Below are 25,949 nucleotides of genomic sequence, written 5' to 3'. Positions count from 1 at the left end.
TACCATATGTTTTTACTCATATGTGGATCTTGAGAAACTTAACAGAAGACCATGGGGAAGGGGAAGGGGAAAAAATTACAGAGAGGGAGGGAAGCAAACAGTAAGAGACCCTTAAATACTGAGAACAAACTGAGGGTTGATGGGTGTGGGGGAGAGGGTAAAGTGGGTGATAGACATAGAGGAGGGCACTTGTTGGGATGAGCACTGGGTGTTGTATGGAAACCAATTTGGCAATAAATTATATTTAAAAAAATAAAATAGAGTAATGCAAAAAGGGATGCCTGGGTGGCTCAGTCAGTTCAGTGTCTAACTCTTGGTTTTGGCTCAGGTCATGATCCCAGGATCAAGGGATCAAGCCCCATATCAGGCTCTGCACTGAGTGTGGAACCTGCTTAAGATTCTCTCTCTCCCTCTCCCCCTAACTTTCTCCTTTTCTTGCACCCTCTCACTCTAAAATATAAATAAATAAATAAACAAACAAACAAACAAAACAAAACAAATAATGCAAACACACATCTACACTGATTATAACTACCTTGGTGTATCTGGTAGGCTCACACCCCCGTCATCAATGCCATGCTTATGAATCTTTGGATCAAACATTCATTGAATGTTGAACTTGTTCAACAAGTATTGAATGCTTTCCAGGTGTCTGGCTCTTATCTAGGCACTGGGTTTCAAAAAGTTTCAAAAGAAATAAAATATGATTCCTTCCTTGAGAATCTGTATCTTGTGATTTATACACACAACTCACCACTTTCCCTCCATTCTAATTGTACTGATGGTTCTGTGTCTTCTCAATTGAAAGAAATGCTCATCCCTCTCTGTTTTCTAATAGGAAAGCAGTTAATTGGACATATTTTCTCCCTTCAGCTTACTATGAGAGCCAAGGCTCTGTAATACCATGCATCTTTACAGACCAGAGTTTTCATGGAAACATAAATTATAGGGAGATGGGGAGAAGGGGCTTGCTGCATAGGAGGGCACCAAATTCCAAGTAAATTATCTAAATGAGACATTCTTGATGCAGTTTGTGGTAGTTCTGGAGTCAGAGGAGAATGTGAAGGAGACAAAGATATTTTCTTTCCTGGGGAAACCATCGAAAGAAATGTCAACATTTTTATATATCCCATGATAAATAAATCTGAATTAAATTATTTCGGTATATGGTTTAGGAAGAACTATATAAATCTGTGATGTGTGTTAAGGTTCAATGTCTTCCTCGTTGTTAAAGGAAACCATCAGGATGACCAGCCTTAGCAGAAACATCAAGTCTGAACTTCTTATTTTCATCCCCAAGTTAGAAACCCTTAGCTGTTGTGAAGGAGGGTCTGTGACTCAGGTGGTTAAATCTGCATTAAAAATGAGATCATGGGAAAATAAAAAAAATAAATAAAATTAAAAAAATAAAAATGAGATCATGGGGCACCTGGGTGGCTCAGTCAGTTGAGCACCTGACTTTGGCTCAGGTCATGATCTTGCAGTTTGTGAGTTCAAGCCCCATGTCAGGCTCTGTGCTGACAGCTCAGAGCCTGGAGCCTACTTCGGATTCTGTGTCTCACTCTTTCTCTGTTCCTCCCCTACTCATTCATTCATTCTCTCTCTCTCTCTCTCTCTCTGTCAAAAATAAATCAAGATTAAAAAAATTGTTTTAATAAAAATGAGATCACAATCAGACATTGGTGTTTGCATTGTTCTTCATGAATGAAATGAAACTTACTTAAGAGTTAGGACATAATGACACATAATCCTTAAACATTGGTGAGAAGGTTTTATCACAGAGGTTTTTGAAAATCTGCTGGAAGAAGCCCATATACACAAAGGTTTTCATAGGAACTTCATGAGATCTCTTCAAAACCATATCCAGAGAAACTAAAGAGACCCATGGATACTTACAGAAGGAAAGCTATTCAGACTTATTGTGTGTATGTGTATGGTTGCAATTAATTAGCTTACAGTAGTCCATTTTTGTGTTGAAAAACTCCATTTTGGGGGCACCTGGGTTTCTCAGTTGGTTAAGCATTTGACTTCTGATTTCAGCTCAGGTCATGATCTCACGGTTCATGAGATCAAGCCTGGTGTCCGTCTCTGCACTGACAGGGCACAGCGTGCTTGGGATTCTCACTCTCCCTCTCTTTCTGCCCCTCCCCAGTCGTGCTCTCTCTCTCCCTCTCAAAATAAATAAATAAACACTTTTAAACAATTCAATTTGGTGTGTGTTAACATCATGAATTATTCAAAAAGGTTGGGTTAAGGTGCAGAAAGACAAATACTGTATGATCTCACTTATATGCAGAATCTAAAAAAAGTCAAACTCATTTAACCAGAGTAGAACAGTTATTTCCAGGAGCTGGGGGTGTGGGGAACATAGGGAGATGGTGGTCAAAGTGTAGAAACTTACAGGCATAAGATGAATATGAATATTAGTTCTGGGAAGCTAATGTACAGCATGGTGATTATAGTTAATAGTACTACACTGTGCACTTGAAATTGAAAGAGATTTTCAGTGTTCTCAGCACACACACACACACACACACATACACACACACATGATAACTATGTGAGGTGATGGATGTGTGAATTATCTTGATTGTGTTAATTTCACAATGTATTCATGTATTAAATCATCACATCGTACACCTTAGAAAATCATGTTGTGCAACCCAAATACATACAATTTTCATTTGTTAAACATTCTTCAATAAAACTGAAAAAAAATCATTAACTTCATAAAAAAACAACCCAAAACTAAACCAAAACAAAACAGCTTGGGTTAGCTTCCAAAGAGTCCTACTACAGCCGTCTTGCACTGATGTAGCTCCTGTCCAAGCCTAGTCTTCCCTCAGACACAAACACACACACTGAGTCCTATACCTCCTCCTGGGGCCAGTGTGGCCAACCGATGCCCAGTTGCTCAGCTAGTCATTCATTAAGCTCTCTCAGGGATGTGGCCTCAGGGTTACAGTTGGTTGGGGAGCCAGGGAAAGGGTACATGCAGAACTGGTTCTCTCCTACACTGCATTCACAATGTACCTGAGCTATTTAGAATCCAGGAAGACGTAAACGGGGAGTGGCTCTGGAAAGCTCAGGAGGGAGGGACACTGCCCCAAACCTAGGTACGTTCACCTCTGACCTGTCAGCCTGGTGGGGAATTTCTTGTAGGATCAATGTCTGACATTAGCGTGGGAGTAGGGGAGGAGGCAGCACACTTGCCACCGAGTGGATGGCAATAGAAAGTGGCTTATTTTCAGGTCACGATCTCGCGGTCTGTGAGTTCGAGCCCCGCGTCGGGCTCTGGGCTTATGGCTCAGAGCCTGGAGCCTGTTTCAGATTCTGTGTCTCCCTCTCTCTCTGCCCCTCCCCCGTTCATGCTCTGTCTCTCTCTGTCCCAAAAAAAATAAATAAACGTTAAAAAGAAAAAAAATTAAAACAAAAAAAGAAAGTGGCTTATTTTTATTCTCTAAAAATTACATTACAATGGGGTGATTCATAGAGTTCACAACAATTATCTTCAATTGCATAATATTCCATGTAGTGGATAATATATTATTTTGTTTTCTTTTTGTGTTTTATCTATTTGGGTGACACTTTCACTTTCTTTGAAGTAAATAATGCTGAAATAAATCTGAGAGGCTCTTTACACAAATTGCCTTTTTTGCCCAAATTATGAAATAGTGGTTTCTTACAAACTGCAGTGTAGGCATGAACAAAAATGTAAGCCTGGCATTCTTTCTGCAAATGGCCCATTCAAACCAATCTCCTAGAACAAAACAAAACAAAAATCAAACAGACTGAAAAAAAACCAAGATGATTTCTTGTCTTTATGTAATTGATTATGGACATAACATGAAGACAAAAAGTCCATATATCATACGCTTTCCTCCTCGACACTACTTGGTCCCCACATCAAGTGTATTTTTGTACATAATATGTATTAGTTAGAAAACGTAGATGGTCTGTTCAAAGAGTCTGTGGTACATTATATTCTCCCTAATCTGTGGACACCACTGTTAATTTTTAAGAGATAAAACTCTATGTTTGGAATTTGCAGAGTACTGCTTTCATGGCTTCCAATTGTAACTAGGGGTAAGGGTATTTTAATTAGTCTTGGTTTGGATCAAACAAAATTTAAATACATGGTTGGGAGACCAAACCTAGAAAAATTTGCCAATACGAAGCATGAATAAATTCTTTTTTAAGTTTATTTATTTTGAGAGCTGGGAAGGGGCAGAGAGAGAGAATCCCAAGCAGGCTCTGCGCTGTCAGCTGTCAGCACAGAGTCCCGAGCGGGGCTGGTTCTCATGAACCGTGTGAGATCGTGACATCAACCGAAATCAAGTGGGACACTTCACCGACTGAGCCACCCAGGCTCCTCGAAGCAGAAACACTCTTTAAAACCACCTGGTTACTCAAGTATTTTGCCAACACCTAAGATGTAAAACACACAAGAATGTAAGTGACAAAGGGGTGCCTGGGTGGTTCAGTCGGCTGAGTGCCCGACTTCGCCATCACAGTTTGTGAGTTCGAGCCCCGCCTCGGGCTCTGTGCTGACAGCTCGGAGCCTGGAGCCTGCTTCGGATTCTGGGTCTCCCTCTCTCTCTGCCTCTCCCCTGCTCACGCTCTGTCTCTCTCTATCAAAAATAAACATTTAAAAAATTAAAAAGAAAAGAATGTAAGTGATAAAGATATTAGATTTCCATGCTGTGTTTATTTGGAAACTAGAGAAACACAGTCATTAGAATAGAAAACTTCTGGGACGCTCTGCCGGAGGAGCTCCCAAAGTCAACAGTGATCTTGCGGAAAACTGGAAGAACCTGGACTTTATGACAAATAATTTAGTTTATTTATGTTAGCAGGTGCTTTCTAGAATGTTTACTTATTTAATTTTGAGAATAATCTATATACTGAATGCTATATGATCTCTATTCCTACTCCCTTCATTTTGACCAAATCATGACCTTATCAAAGAAGTTTCTTGGGGTAGCAGCCAACCCCATTGCCTTTCATGAATGTTACCTGAGATGAGTGATAGGGGATACCTATGTTTCTTTGAGTTAGGTTCCCAGAGGTGGGATTAGTGAGGTTATAAGCATTTTTATGACTCTTGACATACTGGTAGCAATACTGTACTTGGAAAGCCTTTGATACATTTTGCTGGATTATTTTCCCAAAGGACTGTACTAATTTATAACGCTTCCAGAAATGCACAAGATGAGTGATTTCTTTTCACCTTCAAATGTTTGGACTTTGCCTTTAATTTTTTTATATTTAAAAGTAGGTGAAATATGCATTAAAAACTATTAACAAGTGCCCTTGTCAGCCAGAAGGAGCAAAGCAAATCCCAAAAACTGCTATTTCAAATTCCATCACATTAAAATTTTAAAAGTCTAGAGTCCTGATACCAAAGACATGTCTAATTCATGCCACGCTGACCTGTCTGACCCACCCGGCAAATTTTAGGGTCTTTTCTGGCTCAATATTAATGTGTGCTTAGACAACATAAGGTTGTTTTCTTTAAGAAAATGGTCACCAGAAGGTGACTGTCATGTAGAGATTCTAGTCATCTATATAAAATAATTAGTATTTTAATTAAAGGCAAAGATAAATATTTTTATTATCTAATTGTTCATCTCATGAATTTCTGTTCTTTTTCTTGAATAAAGGAGGAGGCTGTACATCATATGCCCATGATAATATCTCCAGTAATGGTGAACTTGGCTATTTCTACAAATATCTAATAAGGCTGAGAAAAACTCTGGGTTCCTCAAATTCCATTTCCATTCCTCCTTCCTGGTTGCTGGAAAACTGTCCTTCCCAATCCCTTTGCAGGTAGGCAAGGCCACATGACCAGTTCTGATCAATGAAATTTGGGAAGAAATATGTGTCCTTCCTTCCTTCCTTTCATTCTTTCCTTCCTTCCTTCTTTCTTTCTTTCTTTGTTTTTTTTTTTTTTGTATATATTTTTTGAAGTTTAATTTATTTTGAGAAAGAGAAGGAGAGGGCAAGAGTAAATGGGGGAGGGTCAGAGAGAGAGGGAGTCACAGGCAGGTTCCACACTGTCAGCAGAGAGTCCCTTGCGGGGCTCCATTCCGGGACCCTGGGATCATGACCTGAGCCGATATCAAGAGTCAGACACTGAACTACCTGAGCCACCCAGGTGCCCCGATAGGTGTCACTTCTGAGCTATGTTAATGAAAATCCCCTTTGTCATTCTCCAGGTTCTTCCTTTTCTTGCCCCAGCACACCTCATGTGGCAAGGCGGTACCTGTGTCGGCCTGGGTCCTGAGTGACCATGTGGAGGAGGACAGCACTGCCCCCCATTCCTGGACCCCCACAGTCTGCATTAGCATGTGTGAGCAAGAAATAAACACTGCGGGGCACACGGGTGGCTCAGTGGGTTAGGTGTCTGACCTCTGCTCAGGTCACGATCTCATAGTTCGTGAGTTTGGACCCCACGTCAGGCTCTGTGCTGACGTCTCAGAGCCCGGAGCCTGCTTTGGATTCTGTGTCTCCCTCTCTCTCTGCCCCTCCCCCAACTCATGTTCAGTCTCTCCCTCCTCTCTCTCAAAACTAAATAAACATTAAAAAATAAGAAAATGGGGCGCCCGGGTGGCTCAGCCGGTTAAGCGTCCGACTTCGGCTCAGGTCATGATCTCACAGCTCAAGATTTCGAGCCCCATGTCAGGCTCTGTGCTGACAGCTCAGAGCCCGGAGCCTGTTTCGGATTCTGTGTCTCCCTCTGTCTGCCCCTCCCCCGCTCACACTCTGTCCCTCTCTGTCAAAAATAAATAAACATTAAAAAAAATAAGAAGAAGAAAGAAAGAAAGAAAGAAAGAAAGAAAGAAAGAAAGAAAGAAAGAAAGAAAGAAAGAAAGAAAGAAAGAAATGTTGGACGTATTATGAGATCTGGCAGCTCACTTGATTTGGTAGCATGACCTTCCCAGAACAATGCCTCAGATTGGGTCACGCACTCTCCTATTAAATCTGTTCCCACAGCCACACAGATAAATGGGTAGGGCAAGGATTTCTGGCGCGCCTAAAGAGGGAACTTTATACTGCCCTGACAGGCCCCATTCTAAGAGGATTCTCTGCCTGGTCTCTTGCATTTCATAAGCACCAAATACGAATAGAGATATTAAAATGTATATAGAAGAAAAGAATCCTCAGAACGGTTTAGATTTATACTCACAAACTTCAGAAAACTCCTAAAAGCCCATCTGTTCTGTGAAGCAGTCCAACAAAATGACCACTTGTCACTCACTCTTCTGTGCCGCTGCCTGCACTGTATTGGGGTTTGGGGCTCTCATATGGCCACATGTGCCTCCGAATCAGGGCCCTGCAGGCCAGCACAGTTTATTGTGTTGTCTGCATGGTGGTTCTCCTAAGATAAGTGAGTAGAGGGGAAAGAAGCAAACAAAAACAAACACAAACTAGCCTTTTCTACAGATGTATGTACTGGAATTTAAAGTTTATAAACAAATCAAGGGGCGCCTGGGTGGCTCAGTCGGTTGAGCATCTGACTTCAGATCAGGTCATGGTCTCCTGGTTCGTGGGTTCGAGCCCCACATCGGGCTCTGTGCTGACAGCTCAGAGCCTGCGGCCTGCTCAGATTCTCTGTCTCCCTCTCTCTGCCCCTCCCTGGCTCATGCTCTGTCTCTTAAAAATGAATAAACGTTAAAAAAATAAATAAATAATAAATAAAATACGGTTTACGAACAAGTCAAAAGCAGAAGAGTACATTTTCTCTGTCCTACCAAATTGCCATTTTATAGGGCTTCTCACCCTTTCTATACAAAGAAATGTTCTCTGACAGCAGGCACAGGGAAATAGAGAAATAATCATAGAGCCAGCCTCTTTTCCCTTCTATTCCAGAAATGTACGGCTCCACCAACTGTTCTGTCCTAGGGGTTGTGGTTTAAAGTGGAAAGAGTCTGTTTTAGGAGTAAAAAGACTGTTGATGGAGACTATTCCTGCTAGCTAAGGAAAGACAAAGGGAATTCAGGGCCACCTACCACGTTCCAACCTATTGCTAAGACATTTCACTTGAATTTCTTCATTTAGCCCTCCCTAAATCCCTAAATTTTTCTCATCTATAATGTGGGGATGATAACAGTATTTGAGAGGATTAAATGAGATTAGACATGTGAGAATTCTTTGTAAACGGTACAGGAGCACCATAGAAATGAAAATTATTATTTTCAAAAAGTTGGCTGTTTCCAAAAAGATTACCTATTTTCTCTTGGGCACAGGAAAAGTGTTGAGTGCCTTGTGATGCTTGGTAAGTAACAACTACAGGGAAAAGAATATTCCTTTTCAAATGTTGCCAGACAGAAGATTTTTAAATGGTGCCTTCATGTCCTAAGACAGAGGGAGGAAGAGAAACGTTTAAGAGGGAGGGAGATGAGGAAAGACAGAAACGGAACAGATGGGCACAGAGGACGGAAGGAAGGGAGGGATGAAGAAAGGAAGGAAGGGAAGGAGGGAGGGAGGAAGGGAGGGGAGCGAGGGAAGGGGAGGGAGGAGAAAGGGAAGGGAAGGGAGGGAGGGAGGGGAAGGGGAGGGGAGGGGAGGGGAGGGGAGGGGAGGGGAGGGGAGGGGAGGGAAGGGAAGGGAAGGGAAGGGAAGGGAAGGGAAGGGAAGGGAAGGGGAGGGAGAGAGGGTGAGCAACTAAAATCTCTTACAGGAAAAGCTGGTATATATATTTTGCTTGTGTTAGACTGAAGAATCCTGGCTATCACCTTCCATGAAACCTCAGAGAGTTTGAGATGTCCTACTTAAGAAGTGACAAATAATACACCTTTATGCCCATTGGAGGAGGAAGCCCAGACCCTCTGGCTGGTCTCAGACATGTCAGACCTGTGTGTACCTTTACGTCTTTGCAGTGAAAGGACAGCTTAATATGCAGAGACCCCGCAGCAGCAGTGGAATGAAATGACCACAACTCTTTCAGTCCTCAGTCTGAGAGCTCCGCGCCTCCCTCACAGGTGCCTTGATGAATCCGTGCCTCAATTCTGTGTCCTGCGAGCCATGCTGTGGCCTGGCCAAGTTACACATCTACAGAAGCCCTTGCCCACAAAGAAACCTCGGGGCACCCGGCAAGAGATCGGCTGCGTCCCCAGACTCCGGAGGCTCTGAGCTGACTTTGAAACTTATAAAATCCTTTTGCTAAGAACCCAAGGCTTCTTTTGCAAGGTGGCCGCGGTGGGCAAAACAGTGACACGCCTGTGGTGTGCCACACCCACTCCTCTCTGCTTTCCAGGTGTCTAACCCTTCTTTCTCATGGGGCAAGCTGAGCGCGGAGAGGTTACCTTCCGCCAGGCTACAGGCCTCCCTACGGGCAGAATCTTGGAGTCAAAGGGGACTTGTCTTTTGACACCTTGATGCCTTTGATGCCTTGTTTGCGAGGGAGGGCAGACACAAGCGGAAACCGTTCTTGCTCTTACCTCGCTGTGCATTCCTGGTCACTGGAAACCTGGTGTGAACCCACTCACATTTGTGGCTCTGGATTTCATGACCTGGCATCAAAGGAAAAAAGGGAACGCTTTCAAAAACATGCTTATTGGGATCAGAACACCGCCAACAACGGTTTTTCTGAATTCAGATAAGCGTTTTAAATGCCTTTCTTTCTTTTTTTTTTTTATTTTAACTCATTAAAAATGTCTCTGGCAAGAAGATTCTCAGGGTCCCGGACAAAAATGGGAGATGGAAGGAAGGAAGGGTGTGACAGGGAAGGGACAAGAGAGGCAAAATACATGATGCCTCCATTTTCATGAGCGTCCATGTGAGTCTCAAGACAGGAGGTAGAATTCAGAGAAAAGCTGAGTCATGGAGGAGTTTCTACTTTCTGAGCTGATGGAGACCAGAGAAAGGCAGCAGACGATGTTGAGGCAGCCGCAGACGCAGAAGCCCAGCTTCGGGAAGCCTCCACGGAGGGGACGTGCATCCACTAGGGAGCCTATAGAACTCTCTGCATCCTTCCCCCCACACCTGTCTCCTCACAAAGGCAGGAACATTGGTGGTTGCTGAGACAGCTTTGTCCAAACTCTTGTCCTCAAAATTTGCCTCTTTTACAACATGTAATAGCTGTTTAACAGAAAGAGGGCTCCCTGGTCCACTACATGTAGAAGACTCTTCCCACAATATCTCCCCCCTACCAGGATATTCATAATGAGAATTAGCATATTAACGACTCAGAGAAGTCCTAGCATGGGTATACCTATCAACTTTATTTAATCTGGTATTCTTCAAATATTTTTATCGATAGATTATCTCTTTTTTTTTCATTTAATCTTCCCCAGAACAGAGTTTGCTCAGTGGACATGTTGTGTAATGGAAAGGTGGTGGAATATTCCTTCCTCCCATGGTTGCTCCCGGGGCTGATTGGAAGAGAGGCCCCTTTGACAGCCAGGCCTCCACATGGAGCTTGTCAAAGACTACAAATTCTTGTTGTCGGAGGGGAGCAACATCACCCCAGGAGCCAGCAGAAGGCCCAGCGCACCTTCATAAATGAGACAAAGTTGATGGAAAAGTTTTCTGAATCACTATCTAAGAGGGTACTTGTTTTCATGAGGTTTTTTGGGGAGACAGTGGGGTTCGTGGGGTCTGGAGCCGACGACCAAGAAAGAATTCTTGAAGACACCTTTGGTGCAAAAAGGGGATTCTATTGAAGCATGGGGACAGGACCCGTGGGCAGGAAGATCTGCCCCAGGACCATGAGGAGAGACTGGTTGTATACTATGGGGTTGGGGGAGGTAATGTCCAGGAGAAGGTTCCAGTGAGATTTTCATATGCTAAAAAAGACTCAGGGGATACTGGAGGCCTGGCTATTTCCAAGCTAAGGTGATTTGCCCTCTAGCAAAGCATTAGCATTAAGACAGTAAGGAGTTCTTGGAGAAACCTTTTACTCTGCCAGCCTCAAGTACCTGTCAATGGGCTGCAGGTTATAAGGACATTTAGTTCTACCTGCCATTTCCTTCTGCTTTTGTTTCCCATCACTATGGAGCGGTGACGCAGACTTAGGTCCTGAAGGACTAGGATCTCTATCAGTTCACCATTTGTTTACCCTTTCCTATGTTCTTGGGCAGCCAGGAGTGTCTGAGGAATATCACACACATCCCACTTGTGGGGGGGGGGGTGTGGCCTGTCAGCTTGCCTGAGGCTCCCTCATCAATTTCACCTATACCTCATCAGTATTACTCTATACCTGTTCTATTGTTACATAAGCAAAGAAAATAAAAAAGATTTCAATGAATTCCTATTAGTTTAATGGGGTGGTATTTTGTAAGAAAGAGGAAAGAAGAAAGGAAGAAAGGAAGTTAAAAAGAGAGGAAGAAAGGAAAAGAAAGGAAGAAAGGAAGAAAGAAAGAGAAGGAAGGAAGGAAGGAAGGAAGGAAGGAAGGAAGGAAGGAAGGAAGGAGAAAAAAATAAGCAATGAAAAAATTGTGCATAAATTTCAGTTTCTCTTACTTCTCCGGTAGAAAAACGAACCTGCCAAAAACCAGTTGGGAGGCCACAGAAGTTAGCATGGCTTCAGAACCTCATTATCTATAAATAAGTACTTCTTGGAACCTGGTGAATGAAGGTGACCAGATTTTTACATACCGTAACTTTAAAGCATAAATCATTCCAACGGTTTAGGTGAATTATCCACCACCTCATTTACATATTTTCAGATGTATTTAAATTAAGAATGGAAGGCTAGGTATTCCCTCCATAGTATTTAAATGGAGAATGTAAAGAGAATCAAAGGATTAAAAGGCCTTGTAACCATAGTCATTATCTCTTCCAAGCTACCTGGGAAACATGACGTCCTTCATGCTTATAGGGCATGGAGTTTTACTCTCCCGCAAGATTCTTTGAACTGCGGAGTCAGGTTCAAATATTAATCTACATTTACAAGTAAAGAAATTATACCTCTAGTTTCTCATCATTGTCCACATCCTCAGCCTTAATTGAAACATCAATATCAAAAGTACCAACATCCTCATGCTCTGACTTTAAATTGAATTAGGACAACTGAAGAGCTGTAGGGTGAAGACATTTTACATGATAGGGTATCACATAAGCCAAATAATTAAAATTTCTTAAGAAGTAAAATGGTCTATTATAATTTGTCCTACATATTTCAACTTGGCAAAATTAAATTAGCCATTTCGCTATCAAATGAAAAAGTAGTTCTAACATGCAAATATTTTTTGTGAGTCACCTGGGATTCTATCCATTAGGCATGAACTAGATTAAGTTTCTGAGCACAACTAGTCATGGACCATCACAAAGTTTAATATCACTTATGAGTAAAAACCCAAACAGTGTCATGGTGTGTTGGAGGTCTGGCAGGTATTATTTCACCATATAAACAATGTAATTAGCATTTTTTTGCAAAACCAAAATAACAGTTATGTTATTCAACAATAATAAATGCTTACTGACATATACTGACTCTCCCTCACTTGATTTCTTCTTTTTTTTTTTTTTTTTTTTTTAGGAAAAGGACCAAGGACCATCTTTGTGTTTCCCCTAAAGCCTAAAACAAGATCTCGCAAGGAATAACAGCAAGGAATCAATGCTTTAGAGTGAAAACAATTGTTGATGTACCTGGTCAAATACATATGAAATTAAGCAGAGTATGAACAGAAGAATCTTATAAACTAGCTCCCCACAGGACTCCAAATAAAAGGTCCTAATTCAACCTGACAGCCTTAGCTCCCTACCAACACACAACAAAGGGACCCCAACTTATCAGGGAGTTATAACTGCCTGTTAATGTCTCTGCCATCAGAAGGCAGATTCAGACAGTAGAAATGTTAGTGGTGCCGAAACTCCTCCTAGGTAGCTAGAAGCTTCCAGAAAAAGCTGGCTTTCTCCTGGAACAGATTTTGTTACATGTGACCGAGACGACCTTACATAAATCCTCTCCTCTCATCTGTGTTCTATCTGACTCAAGTTCAAAATCCAGGCAATGCTGCCACACCGAGTGTCAGTCTCCCAGCGACATGACAGAGATCTGTGTTCTGGTGGTCGACTTGAATTAGGCACTGTAGGAAGCAAGTGACACGAGTGTTCCTATCAAGAGATTTCTGAAACGAAGATCACTCTGGTTTATTCATAGAATCTAGAATCCTAGAATATTGAATGTGAAGGATTTGTATAGATCACTAATTTAAGTCACTTCATTTAAAAAGGAAGAAAACAATGTTCCTCAAAATGTAGGGACTCATCTGAGGTCTCAAGGCACAGCTAAGGAACCAGGGTTCCAATCTTTATAACTCTGGGGTCTTTCCATCACACAACAAAATTTCCCACAAAGCTCGCATTGTTGCCTTATGAAAGAATTACGCTAAGATTGAAAAGGAAGAATTGATAAAAATGTAACTAAGCCATACGCCAATTTAGGCATCTTTTTACTCCATCAAACCATTTATAGCTCTTTGTTTTTTGTTTTTTTGTGTCCACAGAAAGCCACACACATCCAGAAGAGACACACACCCACATTCAGACATTACTATTTGGGGCTTGCACATGTGGGTGGCTGGTTGCCAATGCATGAAGAATGTCCTCGATTGGAAATAGACATCTTTAAAGAAATATGACCAGCCTACCCCTTCTCTCATGTCAAACTAAAAACTAGTGCATCAGTAATCACTAAGATCACACTCTGCCCAACCAATAATCCAGTCTTTTAAAAAATTTTTGTAAATGTTTTTTATTTATTTTTGAGAGACAGAACATGAGTGGGGAGGAGCAGAGAGCAAGGGTGACACAGAATCCGAGGTAGGCTTCAGGCTCCGAGCTGTCAGCACAGAGCCCAACGCGGGGCCTGAACCCACGAACCATGAGATTATGACCTGAGCCGAAGTCGGACGCTTAACCAACTGAGCCACTCAGGTGACCCCAGGAATCTGTTCTTTACACAGTGGTAAGAATATGCCACCAGCCACTCAGAAGGGAAGTCATTCTTTCAGGAATACCAAGATATTTACTCAAACATTTCTTGGGGATAGTCTAAGAGCTATAGAATCTATTTCCTGTGTAAATTGAGATTTCCTCCCTGAACTTACGTTTAAAGGGAATAAACTTCTTCTCTAGGAAGTTTCTTCTTCTCTAGTACCATAGTGTTGCCTGTCATATCTTTTTACCTCTTGCTGTTTCATGGGGAGCTCTTTTGTTGTGGAGAAGCAGCTAGCTCTCTATGTATTTCTATTCCAGTAGGTTATAGTTAAAAAAAAAAAAAAAAAACAGCAACAAAATACTGTGTAAAATGGAAACAAAATGGCAATTGCAAGCCCGTTTGGGCTGATTTAGCCCTGTCTTCCCATCTCCAGATACACTAAGAAAATTATGTCTTTCTGTTGCCCCAAGCACCATAGGGCCCCCAGGCCTGGCCCCCAAAGATTCCATGCACAAGCAGGGGGAGGGGGTAAGGCAATGTTAGCAGAGTTCAGGTATTACAACCCCACCACCTTCAAAGGACACAACAAATATTATTCAACTCCCTTTCTTACCTTATCTTTCCTTTCCACTCTAAACAAGTTAATTTTCCCTTCTCTAAGCTCCTATTAGGTAGATGTTTGGTTCCCTCATTTTATTTGCTCTGTACTGCCTTGCACTATTTTTTGTGATTTTTCCCCCCCAACATTTTTCCTCTGCCTTTTTTTAAGCCTTTCCTGACCTCCCCAGTAAAAGACGTGGCTCACTCCTAAGAATCCCCTGTGGTTAATGAGACAAACTCGTAATGAGACAGTGTGCATAATACTTTTACTCATCTGCGTATCGATCTTCCTCTCTGCCAATCCCTCTAACGTCAAGACAACATCTTAACTTTAAATCTTATAGTACTTTAAATCTTATAATACCTCCCAGCACAAAATAAATATTTGTTGGAGTAATTGACTGATACCATAAATTCCTGCATAGGTAGCCCTCACTCATTGGCTACTTTTTTATGTTGTTGCTTTGCGACTATTATCCTAAGTGTAACCATCCCCTTTTCGATCTACTATCCTCCTCCATCAGCGACAGTCAATGGGAAGTCTCATTGACTTCCCATTGAGGTAGTCTCAATTCATGTGATTGGCACTTGGGTGTGAACATTCTTGTCACTGCAGATAAAGTCAGAGATGCAGTAATGCTAAGCTGATACATAGAGCGGCCACTTGGATTATCTAAGAGAGGATATGGGTAGCTGCCATTCTCTCTCCTCTCACACAGAGAACAAACTTACACGCCTGGGCTGGCCCCATGTCCAGAACAAAACGGTACCGTGATCAGCCGTCTCGCTCGATAGAACATGTCAGTGGCCCAGTGGTGGGACACTGGAGGAGTAAGCAGGAGCTGGAAAGCATCCTTTTTCACTGGGGACCTGGGCTCATTTGAGAGGGATTTGTTAGAGAATCCATTCCCCAAACAGCTTGTTTTGTTTTGTTTGGCTTCCTTTGTGTGTGGGCTGATTGTCTTAAGCTGCCAAAGCAGGAAATCAATGGCATTAAAAATGTGTTCCTATGAAGAAGCAAATTATCTCTTTTACCCTAATATTCATCAGAGATTTCCTGAAATTTCGAAAACAACACAAAACCATCAGTGACTTTGTGGTGATTCTTCCCTTGGACTGCAGCTAATTTCAGGCTCTCTCTTTCTGCACTTTCAAGTTGCTAATGTCTGTAGCGGTATGCAATATCACGCCAGCTTTAATTCAGGTGAAGCTAAAATTAGAGCTAAACTTGCTGGTTAAGTGGTCTCGTATCACATATCACACCGAAGCCCAAAGTAGACACTTAGGGCTAAATTTTTAAAAGGGCTCTCCAAATTTGCATCGACAAAACCCTCATTGGTATGCATGAGCAGCTGTCTGGTTACCCACCCCACCCCACCACAAGCTGGTGACTTCCTTATCAAAGGCTATACAAATCTGGGGCTAAAACTATAATTGCAAATTGATAAAACATTGAAACATTGACTATGAAACTGTAACCGGTACACCCTTACCTATTTTGCTAGAATGAGCTATATCGACCACCCGCCTTTCACATGGTATGTGAACTTTTCTGTGATGCCTGCCTTTATTTGGACTCAGTGGTGATAGGTACGCTCTCATCCGAGCAAGTATTATCACCAGACCATAACAGAAACAATTCCTCTGACACCAAACCCAGCAGCTGGGGAATAAAGCACAAACAACCTAAATCTTCAGAGGCTGATTTGTAAACCAAATGACCTAACAAAATAGATATAATTTTTTCCTTCATGCACTCACTCTCCATGTGGAGACTGTTACCAGGCTGAGTGTTCCCCTCCCCGCAAATTCATATGTGGAAGCCCTCACCTCCAGCAGGAGGGCATTTGGAGGTGGGGTCTTTGGGACCTAATTAGGGTTAGAGGAGGTCATGAGAGTGGGGCCCTCATGATGGGATTGGCGCTCTTCTAGAAGTGGACACACCAGAGAGCTTGCTTGCTCTCTCTCTCTCTCTAGGCCATGGAGGTACCCAGTGAGAAGGGCAGTCACCTGCAAACCAGGAAGAGAGCTCTCACCGGAAATCAAGCTGCCTGCACCTTGATGTTGGACTTCCCAGCCCCCACAACTGTGAGAAAATAAATTCCTGTGGTTTAAGTCCCCCAGCCCATGGTATTTTGTTACGGCGGCTCGAGTGGACTGAGACAAAGAAATAATTGTAGAAGTGACCATGTAGACAAATACATAGGTAAATACGAACGTTACAGCTGCCGGGGGATAGGGCAGCACTGAATGGCTCCACGTGGATTTAGGTCCAGCTGTACATCATTAAGCATACTCGCGGTGCAAGTCTTCAGCTGGCAAAAGTTTCTCTCTTTAGCCCATTTGGAAAAGGTATTCCCTTTGGGGGGCTGTTTAATAAGTCAAAGACATAACAGAAACAGTGTTGACCTCATTAACATAAGCTCCCTTCTCCTGTTTATAACTTGGTCATAAACCTTCATAACTGCTCAGTAAGAAAACCGTCTGGATGATAATAGTCCTCAGAGGGGGTGTTGTTTGCAGATCAGTGAAGCCAGGCCACATGTCCCTCCACCAAAGAGCTTTAAAAGTGCTACTCTCAGTGAAAACAAAGCTACTTTAAAAATTATTAACAGATCTAGACCACTGTGTAGAGGAGAATGTGAGCATACACAATATAGAAGAGGCTTTTCTTTATAACATCTCGATCAGCTTCGTGCAGGCTTACTCACAAATGCCTGCGATTCTAAAATGCAGTCAGTTGCAAGGCTCACCTTATATTCAAATTTGCTTTTGAAAACACACATACACACACACACACAAACACACACACACGTGCACAATGATATACTCATGGATAGAGATACTCAGCCTAATAGTCGGTGTTATGTGAAAAATGTGTCATAAAATGAGTAAAGGAGTGACATTTATTTCTCCATTCTCTTTGTCTCTACGTGTATATGTGTGTGTTTATGTGTGTTGGAAAGTAAGGAAGAGGAGGAAAACCTCTAATCTTTGAATTTGCTCCTACGATCTCCAAAGTGTTGGTAAGGTGTGCTGGGCACACACAGGTTCCCAGGGAATACAGTGAGACAGAAAGAAATAGAAGGTCACTGAGGGGAAAAGAATGAATCAAAAGGGAGCAGTCTTGATGTGGCTGTTTCTTCTTTAATCAACAACGTCTCATTAGCAAATGATAGCAAATTCAGTTTAATTTCAAGATATACTGACTGCCCTCCCCCAAGCATCTCATACCTTTTCGTATTGGTTAAATACCTACATTCAGTATTCTCTGGAATCCAAGAAACTCGATGAGTACCCATGTCCAAGTTAGAGTCCAGAATTAATTCAAATTAATTATGAAGCATAAAAGCTATTTCACAATAACATACATAGTCTTTTAGTTTAGAAGTAAGTGAGGCTCGTAACCAACATAGTACCCAACACATAGTAACCGACATCAGTATCACTAAGGGTGGGTCAACTGGACATACTTCCTGTGTCTCACCCCTGAAAGAGTCTAAAAATGAGTGATGTGAGCCTAATTGAAATTGTAGATCTAATTTTCTCTGAACAGGAACAGCTGCGAGAGGGACAAGTTGAACAAGGAAGCACTCTGAGAAATCCAGCTGGTGGAACTTTCTGCGGGAAAACCAGCCAGCTCTACTCAACAGGTACATGGTACACGAGGAAAGGGCAAAGGAAAGGTGCACCGACTCCTTGTGAAAAGCTACTAAGAGATAACAACCAAGTGTGATGAGTGAACCTTACCGGATCCTACTTTGAACACACCAACATTAAAAGGTATCTAAAGGCTAATGGAGGAAATCTGAGTAGGAATAGGATATTAGTTAATATTAAGGATGTTGGCATGATTGTGCAATGGTTAAGTGGGTGGTTAATTAGGAAGATGTCTTCATTTTTGGAGAATGCCTTCTAGGGCATTCTCGGGGTTAAATACCATAAAGCCTATAATTTATTTTAGATATTTCAGCAAAAAATGTATAAAGCAAATATAGTAAAAAAGGGATGCAATTAATTATTAAATTTAGCTCATGAGTTGTCCATTACTATTCTCTTTACTTCCTTACAGGTTTGAAAACGTACTAGTGAAAAAATTAAAGCAAATGAATCTACATTGACAACTAACAGAGTCTTACACAGGTGACACTATTTCAGCCTTTTAAAAATATTAAATAGGGACACATGGGTGGCTCAGTTGGTTGCGCGTCCAACTCTTGATTCCGGCTCAGGTCATGATCCCAGGGTTGTGGGATCCAGCCCCATGTCTGGCTCCATGCTGACAGCATGAAGCCTGCTTGGGATTCTCTCTTTCTTCCTCTCTGCCCCTCTCCCCCACTCATGATCTCTGTCTCTCTCTCTAAAAATAAATAAATAAATAAATAAATAAATAAATAAATAAAAATATTAAATAAAAGGATGTTTATAAATGTACCTGAAGACCTATCATTAGGGAGTTGATTAACTAGAAGAAGAAGAAGAAGAAGAAGAAGAAGAAGAAGAAGAAGAAGAAGAAGAAGAGGAGGAAGAAGAAGAAGAAAGAAAAAGAAAGAAAGAGAAAAAACTATTATGTAAATCCCAGCTTTATTTCCTCATTGATTTACTTTGTGAAAGTACCTTAACAGCTGGGTCCACTAGACATTAGGAGGAATATAACTCTTCCTTTGAGAATCACGAAGCAATAATGTTTTACAAACTATATGCTGCTCCTTATAATCACAACTTATACAAATCCCAAGTCTAGTTCTGACTTGGTTCTCACCTGGTGGTCACTTTCCTAATTGCAATGAACACGGCGGTCCTTAACGCAGAAGAAGAAATGCACCCTTAGATTCACAATTACAAATATTCACACCTTCAAATGCATTTCCTGTATTTTCTATCATCTGGCAAGGAAAGAAATAATAGTACCTTATTACCAAATAAAAGCTACCATATGCATGCATATATATAAAGTAATTTATGGTTACTGAAGACCGCTCTCTCGGTATATGCTTCATTTCTCCCCAATTCACTGTACATCCTTCCTGAACACGGTCAGGATCTGAGGCCAACCTTATCAAGTCGAAAAAGACCATTGTCTTTACGGCTTGCTGGGGTACCCAGCAAAAGGGACAAGAGTCCAAATATGAAACTCTATGTTTTGCAGGTTTGGGGGACACCAAGCAGATGTTCAGCTTCTAAAAATTCTACATCTCCTCATCTCTCTACTTTAGTTATTTGCACCACATCTTTCTTGTTACATTACCACTGAGATGAATTATTTTATATAACCAATCATGTGAAAAATGGCTTAATACAAGTGACCAAGTTTATCAGAAATTAATTTTCCTTGTAGATCACACATACAGGGCCTTAAAATATTTTCATTGTCTTTAAAAAATGGTACATGACCAAATCATTGATAACTGAAATGCATTAGAATGGAAAATTAAGTATTTAAAGTTAAAGCAAACCACTAAGGGATATTAGGAATGTAAAATTCTTGAATTTAAGGTGGATGTTGGTCTAGAGGATTCAGAAAATACAATAGTTATGATGTATGCATGGATATGGAGCTTTCTGTTTGAGAAAGTTCCAGGAACTCTTACTCCTCTTGTGCTCAAAGTCTGCCCCTCCCAATTCCCATCGAGCCAAACAAAGTAGGTCAAAGAGATCTTGCTGGTAAGTGGGCAGAGCACAGTTAGCCCTCACCTCTACCAGCGGCCTCACCCAGCCTTGAGCAAGCAGCCTAGATGTTGACTGGAAGGCAGGTATGGGCAAAGCGGGCCTGAAAAAGCCACCTACATACTTTTCCTAGGTCTCCTATGATACCAGCAAGGCAAGAACAAGATTTGGAGAAAATCCTACTGCCCTCTCCACCCAGCTGCCCAAGATGGGTAGAGAATTAGCTAAGAATTTGAAGATGATTCTCACCAGACATTTGCTGCACCAAGGGGCAGAAGTAGCTCATAACAGAGGATGCAGGATGTTCAATTCAAATCCAGAAGCCAGATGGATAATGTCATTGAGCTTCAAAGAGTACCTGAGAACTGAGAAGGGCACCTACCTGGTTAGCAGGTGGCCCACGAGCCCGGAGCAGTCATGGTGCATTGGGTGGGAACAACAATGCACTCCATCAGCCGGGGACCCGTAGGAGCCAGAGCCTGTGAAGCACAGCCTCAGAGAGAGGAGGTGTCTAGGCAGAGGCCAATAAGCACACGAGGACACAATCGGCAAAGGAGATACTTCCTCCTTGTTGCCATGGGACTTCCAATGCCCTATCCACACGCTATCCCGGAAGAAGAGGAGAGGAAAATACATGAGAGAGGAAAATTCCCTGATTGGGATTTTAAACTGACTTAGAAGTTTTGGAGAAAACGGTTTCCGGGTTTGGAGAAATATGGCCACCTTTCTGCACATTTGAGTTTTGCCTATAAATTTCAATGCCACTACCAACCACTTCGAACACAGCACCTGATTCTCTGTTTCAGACTCAGGGAGGCAGGCTTTCTCAGCTCCTCAAGGCAAGAGAACTCAAAACTGCTAATAAAGAGCTGAATTCTTTCCCCTTTCCTTCAGCAAGATTTTCACAGGTAAACCTTCTTCCGAGCCAGCTTCCCTGGCTTTCAGGACTATGTAAAATTGTCAGCGCCTGCTATTGTAATGTGTTTTAACACAGCAGGCTCATGAAAGGTGGCAGCTGGAAGCAGGTGTAAGATGGGGGCGGGTTTGGCCAGCTTCGAAGAAAAACTGAGGTTTGCCCGGTGAGGAATCTGAAAGCAAATGTAGACTGCCACCTCCAGACTGCACCAAAGCCAGGAAACCGTGTTTGACTTTACGACTCAGAGAAGAGTAGGGTCAAAGACAATCACAAACACAAATGCTACAAAAGAATGACACCCCCTGTCCACATCAGCGGGGTGAGGACAAGTGTCTTGACTATAAGGAAAAGCTTAGAGATGAAGAATTCTGATGAGGAGTGTAGTAGGATTCAATCATCCATAGCAACCCACCCGAGAAGATGGAATTCAAGATGACTTGGCTTTTAGGCAGTTGCATGGACTGAGGAAAGGAAAGGGGTGTTCTTTTAAATGGTTTAAATTTTATAAACTTTTTTTTTCCTTTCTTCCAGACATCTTAGTTCATTGACCTCAAAGAATTTGCTTTGAGTCTCCACTTGTGACATCTCCCTAGACCCCTCTTTAAGTACTTATGTGAGTGTGTGTGTGTGTGTGTGTGTGTGATTTAAGCAGTGAATACAAAAGCCTACATATCCCCAGTGGTTAAAAGATATTTTAAAAAGCATGGCAATACATACAATATTCCCTACAAAGTACCCAGAGCAAGATACCAGAATTAGGGTGTGATTCTAACAAGCAGAATCAGATAATAGGATTTTGCTAACATCTGGTGTTGACCACCTACACACATGTTGATTTTTAGAAAAGTGATATTAAGAACACTTTTTTTCTAACTGTAAATGCAGTTTGCAGAGTATATTGTCAGGATACCACAGTAAATTCGCCAACATATCTGATCTGACATTGTCATTGGACCAAGCGACTAGTACCCACATTGTGCACCCTGATTTTGGTTAAGACCCTTTTCTCTAAAAGACCTAGACCTGTTTCTCTCACATCAACTTGTGTTTCACTGAGTGATGGGATTCTAATCTGCTCTTCCTGACTTGTGGCCTTTAACTCAAGCCTTGACCCTAAGTCCCGAAATATTCCTGACAACTTGACTCGTTGGCATGATATATAGTGGCACCTAAAACCACACCATTTCTGACCACCCTGGGTCAGAAGTCTGCTTCAGCCCAGCCTGCAAAATTTAGCATGAATGTCTGAGCCCTTGTAAGAGGAAATATGAGGATATGAGGTTTCTACCAATGCTAACCACCAAGCTGACTTCTCAATTTATTTCTGTGATCCACGAATCTTTGGAGTCTAGGATTCTCCCAGATTAACATTCTTCAGCAATATCTCCACTATCAATAGGTTTGAATTTTATACTAATTGCCAACACACTTGTCATTCACTTACTCACACTTAACTAAAAAACAAAGTAAAACAACAACAACAACAACAATTGTATTGACTATCTCTTATGGGTGGGGAATGGTGAGAGGCTCAGGGACATAAGCCTGAATTAGAAGCAAAGTTGACATTTGCTTATACAGTGAAATTTGGAAGGATCACTTGCCCTTGCCCCAAATATGTTTTTTCTCTAAACCCTGCTATTGTGCCTGGATTGCCTACGTTCAGATGCAAAAGAAAGCAGAGTGTCTAAAGGAAATACTACTTACATTTCTTATCAGCAAAAATAGAGATATAAAGTAATAACTAACTGTGAAAATAAAATACATACTAAATTATCCTTTACTTGGGAAGCATACAAAGACTAAGAGAGTTTATTATCCATAGTCAAACCTGTCTGAAAAAGTTAGGAAAGGATTTAACTCATCCATCAAGAAGAAATTGGAACCCTAAGAGACAATGAGGAATGGTCAACACAGAAATTTATCAAATACATCAGTAATGTTAATTAATATTATGAATTAAAATAAAAAGCAAAATAAAAAGGTGAAATAAATGCGTTGGGAGAAATAGTCATGAGAGAGGCAAAGCTTGATGGGTCTTGTGTTCAGGAGTAGAAAAAAGTACAGAAACATCCATACTGGTTAAAGGTGACTTTCAATGGGGTCAAAATGTGTATATAGTTTGGAAGAAATCATTTTGTAAGTAAACAATGAAATTCTTCCAAAAAAGATTGCTATGTAAGGGTAAGAAAACAATAAGTAAAAAAAAAAAATCTTCAAAATCTCTTCTGTGGGAGATTCCAGTCACTTTTTTTTTAAGCAGTTTCCATGCTCAATACGGAGCTTGAATGCATGACCCTGCGATCAAGACTCACACGTTCTACCAACTGAGCCATCCAGGAACCCCATATTCTAGTCACTCTTGTCTGCTATTTCTCTTCAGAACACATTGAGGCTCCAGCTAGGAAATCACAGTCAACCTGTAAGAAACCGAGCCATTCTCTCCTCTTAAGAGCTGGGTGGCAATGCACCGCTAAACGCAGTTTCTGAAAACCGCGTTGTCAAAATTTTGGTCTCAGGACCTGTACATGCCTAAAAATTATCTGGGCCCCAGAGAGTTTTGTTTACATGGGTTACAATTGTTACTATTTACTATATTAGTAGCTAAAACTTAAAAAATTTAAATATATTTATTTATTTAAAATGAATTATGATAAACCCATTATTTTTCAGTGACATATTTTTATGAAAAATAATTCTGTGTCCTAAAGAAATGATAATTTGTGAGAAGAGTGGCCATGCCATGTTCTTTACCTTTTTATAAATGTCTTTAATATCTGCTTAATCGAAACAGGTGGATCCTCATCTATGTGCCCATATTCAATCTGTTGAGCTATGTTGTTCTGGATGAAGTATATGAAAAACCTTTGAGTTCACACAGATATATACTTGAGGAAATGAGTAGTATTTTTAATAGCCCTTCAGATAATTGTGGATATGATTTTTTTTAAACTACACAAAAACTCAGTAAAATGAAGAATTTTTTTCAGTTTAGTTACAATGTGGAATCTTAAATCATCTAAGTAAACAATTTTACTCTATTATATTAAAATATCTTGGTTTAGGGGTTCTAAGGTGGCTCAGTTGGTTAAGAGTCCAACTTCAGCTCAGGTCATGATCTCACGGTTCGAGCCCCACATCGGGCTCTCTGATGTCAGCCACTTCAGATCCTTGGATCCTCTGTCTCTGTCTCTCTCTCTCTCCCTCTCTCTCTCTGCGCCTCGCCCACTCACTCGCACACAGGACACGTGCTGTCTCTCTCTCTCTCTCTCTCTCAAAAATAAATAAACATTAAAAAAATACATTGGTTTATCTCACACAGTGAATAGTGCCTTTACCACATAAGGTTTTATGACATCGTTCATTGATAGTTTAGAATATATTGATTTACTGAGTAATGATGATCTTCCAAATATTCACACATTTCACAATACAGCATCAAAAAGTTACATTTGTTAATATCACCATTGGGCTCATCAGAAAAAACCTCTAAGAACTGGGAAGGTCTCAAGCTCATGAAGGGTAGATACAAGTTTTCAAAAATTTAAATTTTCACCTGAGATTTTAAATTTTCTCCTTGGAAACAAATACTGTAGTTTGTTTCTGTTTTTGTTTTGAATTGGCATTTTGGAGGAAATATCTGTGAAAGACACAAATCTGAAGGACAGTTGGTGTGTCAGTGGTTCTTTCAGGGAAACACGGGACTGCAGGCAAAAGGCCAATAGTTCAGCTCAGAACTTAACTCAAGATAGCCTCGGTAGAAAGCAGAGAAGCTTTATGAATATTTCGCATTTTGTTAGACAAAACATTAAAAAGATGTATACTGGGGTGCCTGGGTGGCTCAGTCGGTTAAGCGTCTGACTCTTGGTTTCGGCTCAGGTCATGATCTCACGGTTTGTGAGTTGGAGCCCCGCATCAGGCTCTGCCCTGACAGTGTGGAGCCTACTTGGGATTCTCTCTCTCTCTCCCTCTCTCTCTCAGTCCCTCCCCCACTCACATGGGCATTCTCCCTCCCTCTCTCTCTCAAAATAAATAAACTTAAAAAAAAAATAAGATGTTTGGGGCTCCTGGGTGGCTCAGTCTGTTAAGCATCTGACTTCAGCTCAGGTCACAATCTCGTGGTTCATGGGTTTGAGCCCTGGGCCGGGCTCTGTGCCTACCGCTCAGAGACTGGAGCCTGCTTCGGACTCTGTGTCTCCCTCTCTCTCTCTGCCCCTCCCCTGCTCATGCTCCCTTGCTCTCTCTGTCTCTCTCAAAAATAAACATTAAAAAAAGTTAAAAAAGATGTTTACTGAAGGGTCAAGATTTAGTAAAATTAATAAATCATATTCCTTCGTTAAAGACATTTTAAAAAGAAACTGGCTTGTATTTTCCTTTTTAACTCTGAAGACTACAAGGACCTTCTCAATTTGGGGCCACTGCCTTGGTTATTGTTAAGGTGCTAGACCTTTTATACACCATACCTTCCTTACCACCATGGCGAATGTCAATACTTTGCAAGAGGCAAATAGTATCTTAGACTTATTATAAAAGTAATTTGTAGGCACCTGGGTGGCTCACTCAGTTGAGCATCAGACTTTAGCTCAGGTCATGACCTCATAGTTTATGGGTTTGAACCCCGCATCAGGTTCTGTGCTGATAGAGCCTGCCTGGGATTCTGCGTCTCCCTCTCTCTCTGCCCCTCCCCGGCTTGTACTCTGTCTCTCAAAAATAAGTAAACATTAAAAACATTAAAATTAATAAATAAAAATAATTTTGATATTGCAGATCCTCTAAACATGTCTCAAAGACCACCAGGGATGGATGGACCACTCTTTGAGAACCACTGTCCTTAAAACACACACACACACACACACACACACACACACACACACACAC

The 25,949-nt window shown here is 41.4% G+C and overlaps 1 long non-coding RNA gene across 2 annotated transcripts in view; it reads right to left on the bottom strand.

The window, feature by feature from the left end:
* LOC128315703 (uncharacterized) overlaps window positions 1-25,949 on the bottom strand; it is a 446,648-nt gene that overhangs the window by 126,576 nt on the left and 294,123 nt on the right. For both annotated transcript variants that reach the window (XR_008298761.1, XR_008298760.1), the window contains one exon: window positions 9,444-9,515. This is a non-coding gene — a long non-coding RNA (uncharacterized LOC128315703). The remainder of the gene's footprint in view (window positions 1-9,443; window positions 9,516-25,949) is intronic.

Source organism: Acinonyx jubatus, chromosome B2, assembly GCF_027475565.1.
Source record: "Acinonyx jubatus isolate Ajub_Pintada_27869175 chromosome B2, VMU_Ajub_asm_v1.0, whole genome shotgun sequence".
NCBI lineage: Eukaryota > Metazoa > Chordata > Mammalia > Carnivora > Felidae > Acinonyx > Acinonyx jubatus.
This window is presented reverse-complemented; position numbering and strand designations above follow the sequence as displayed.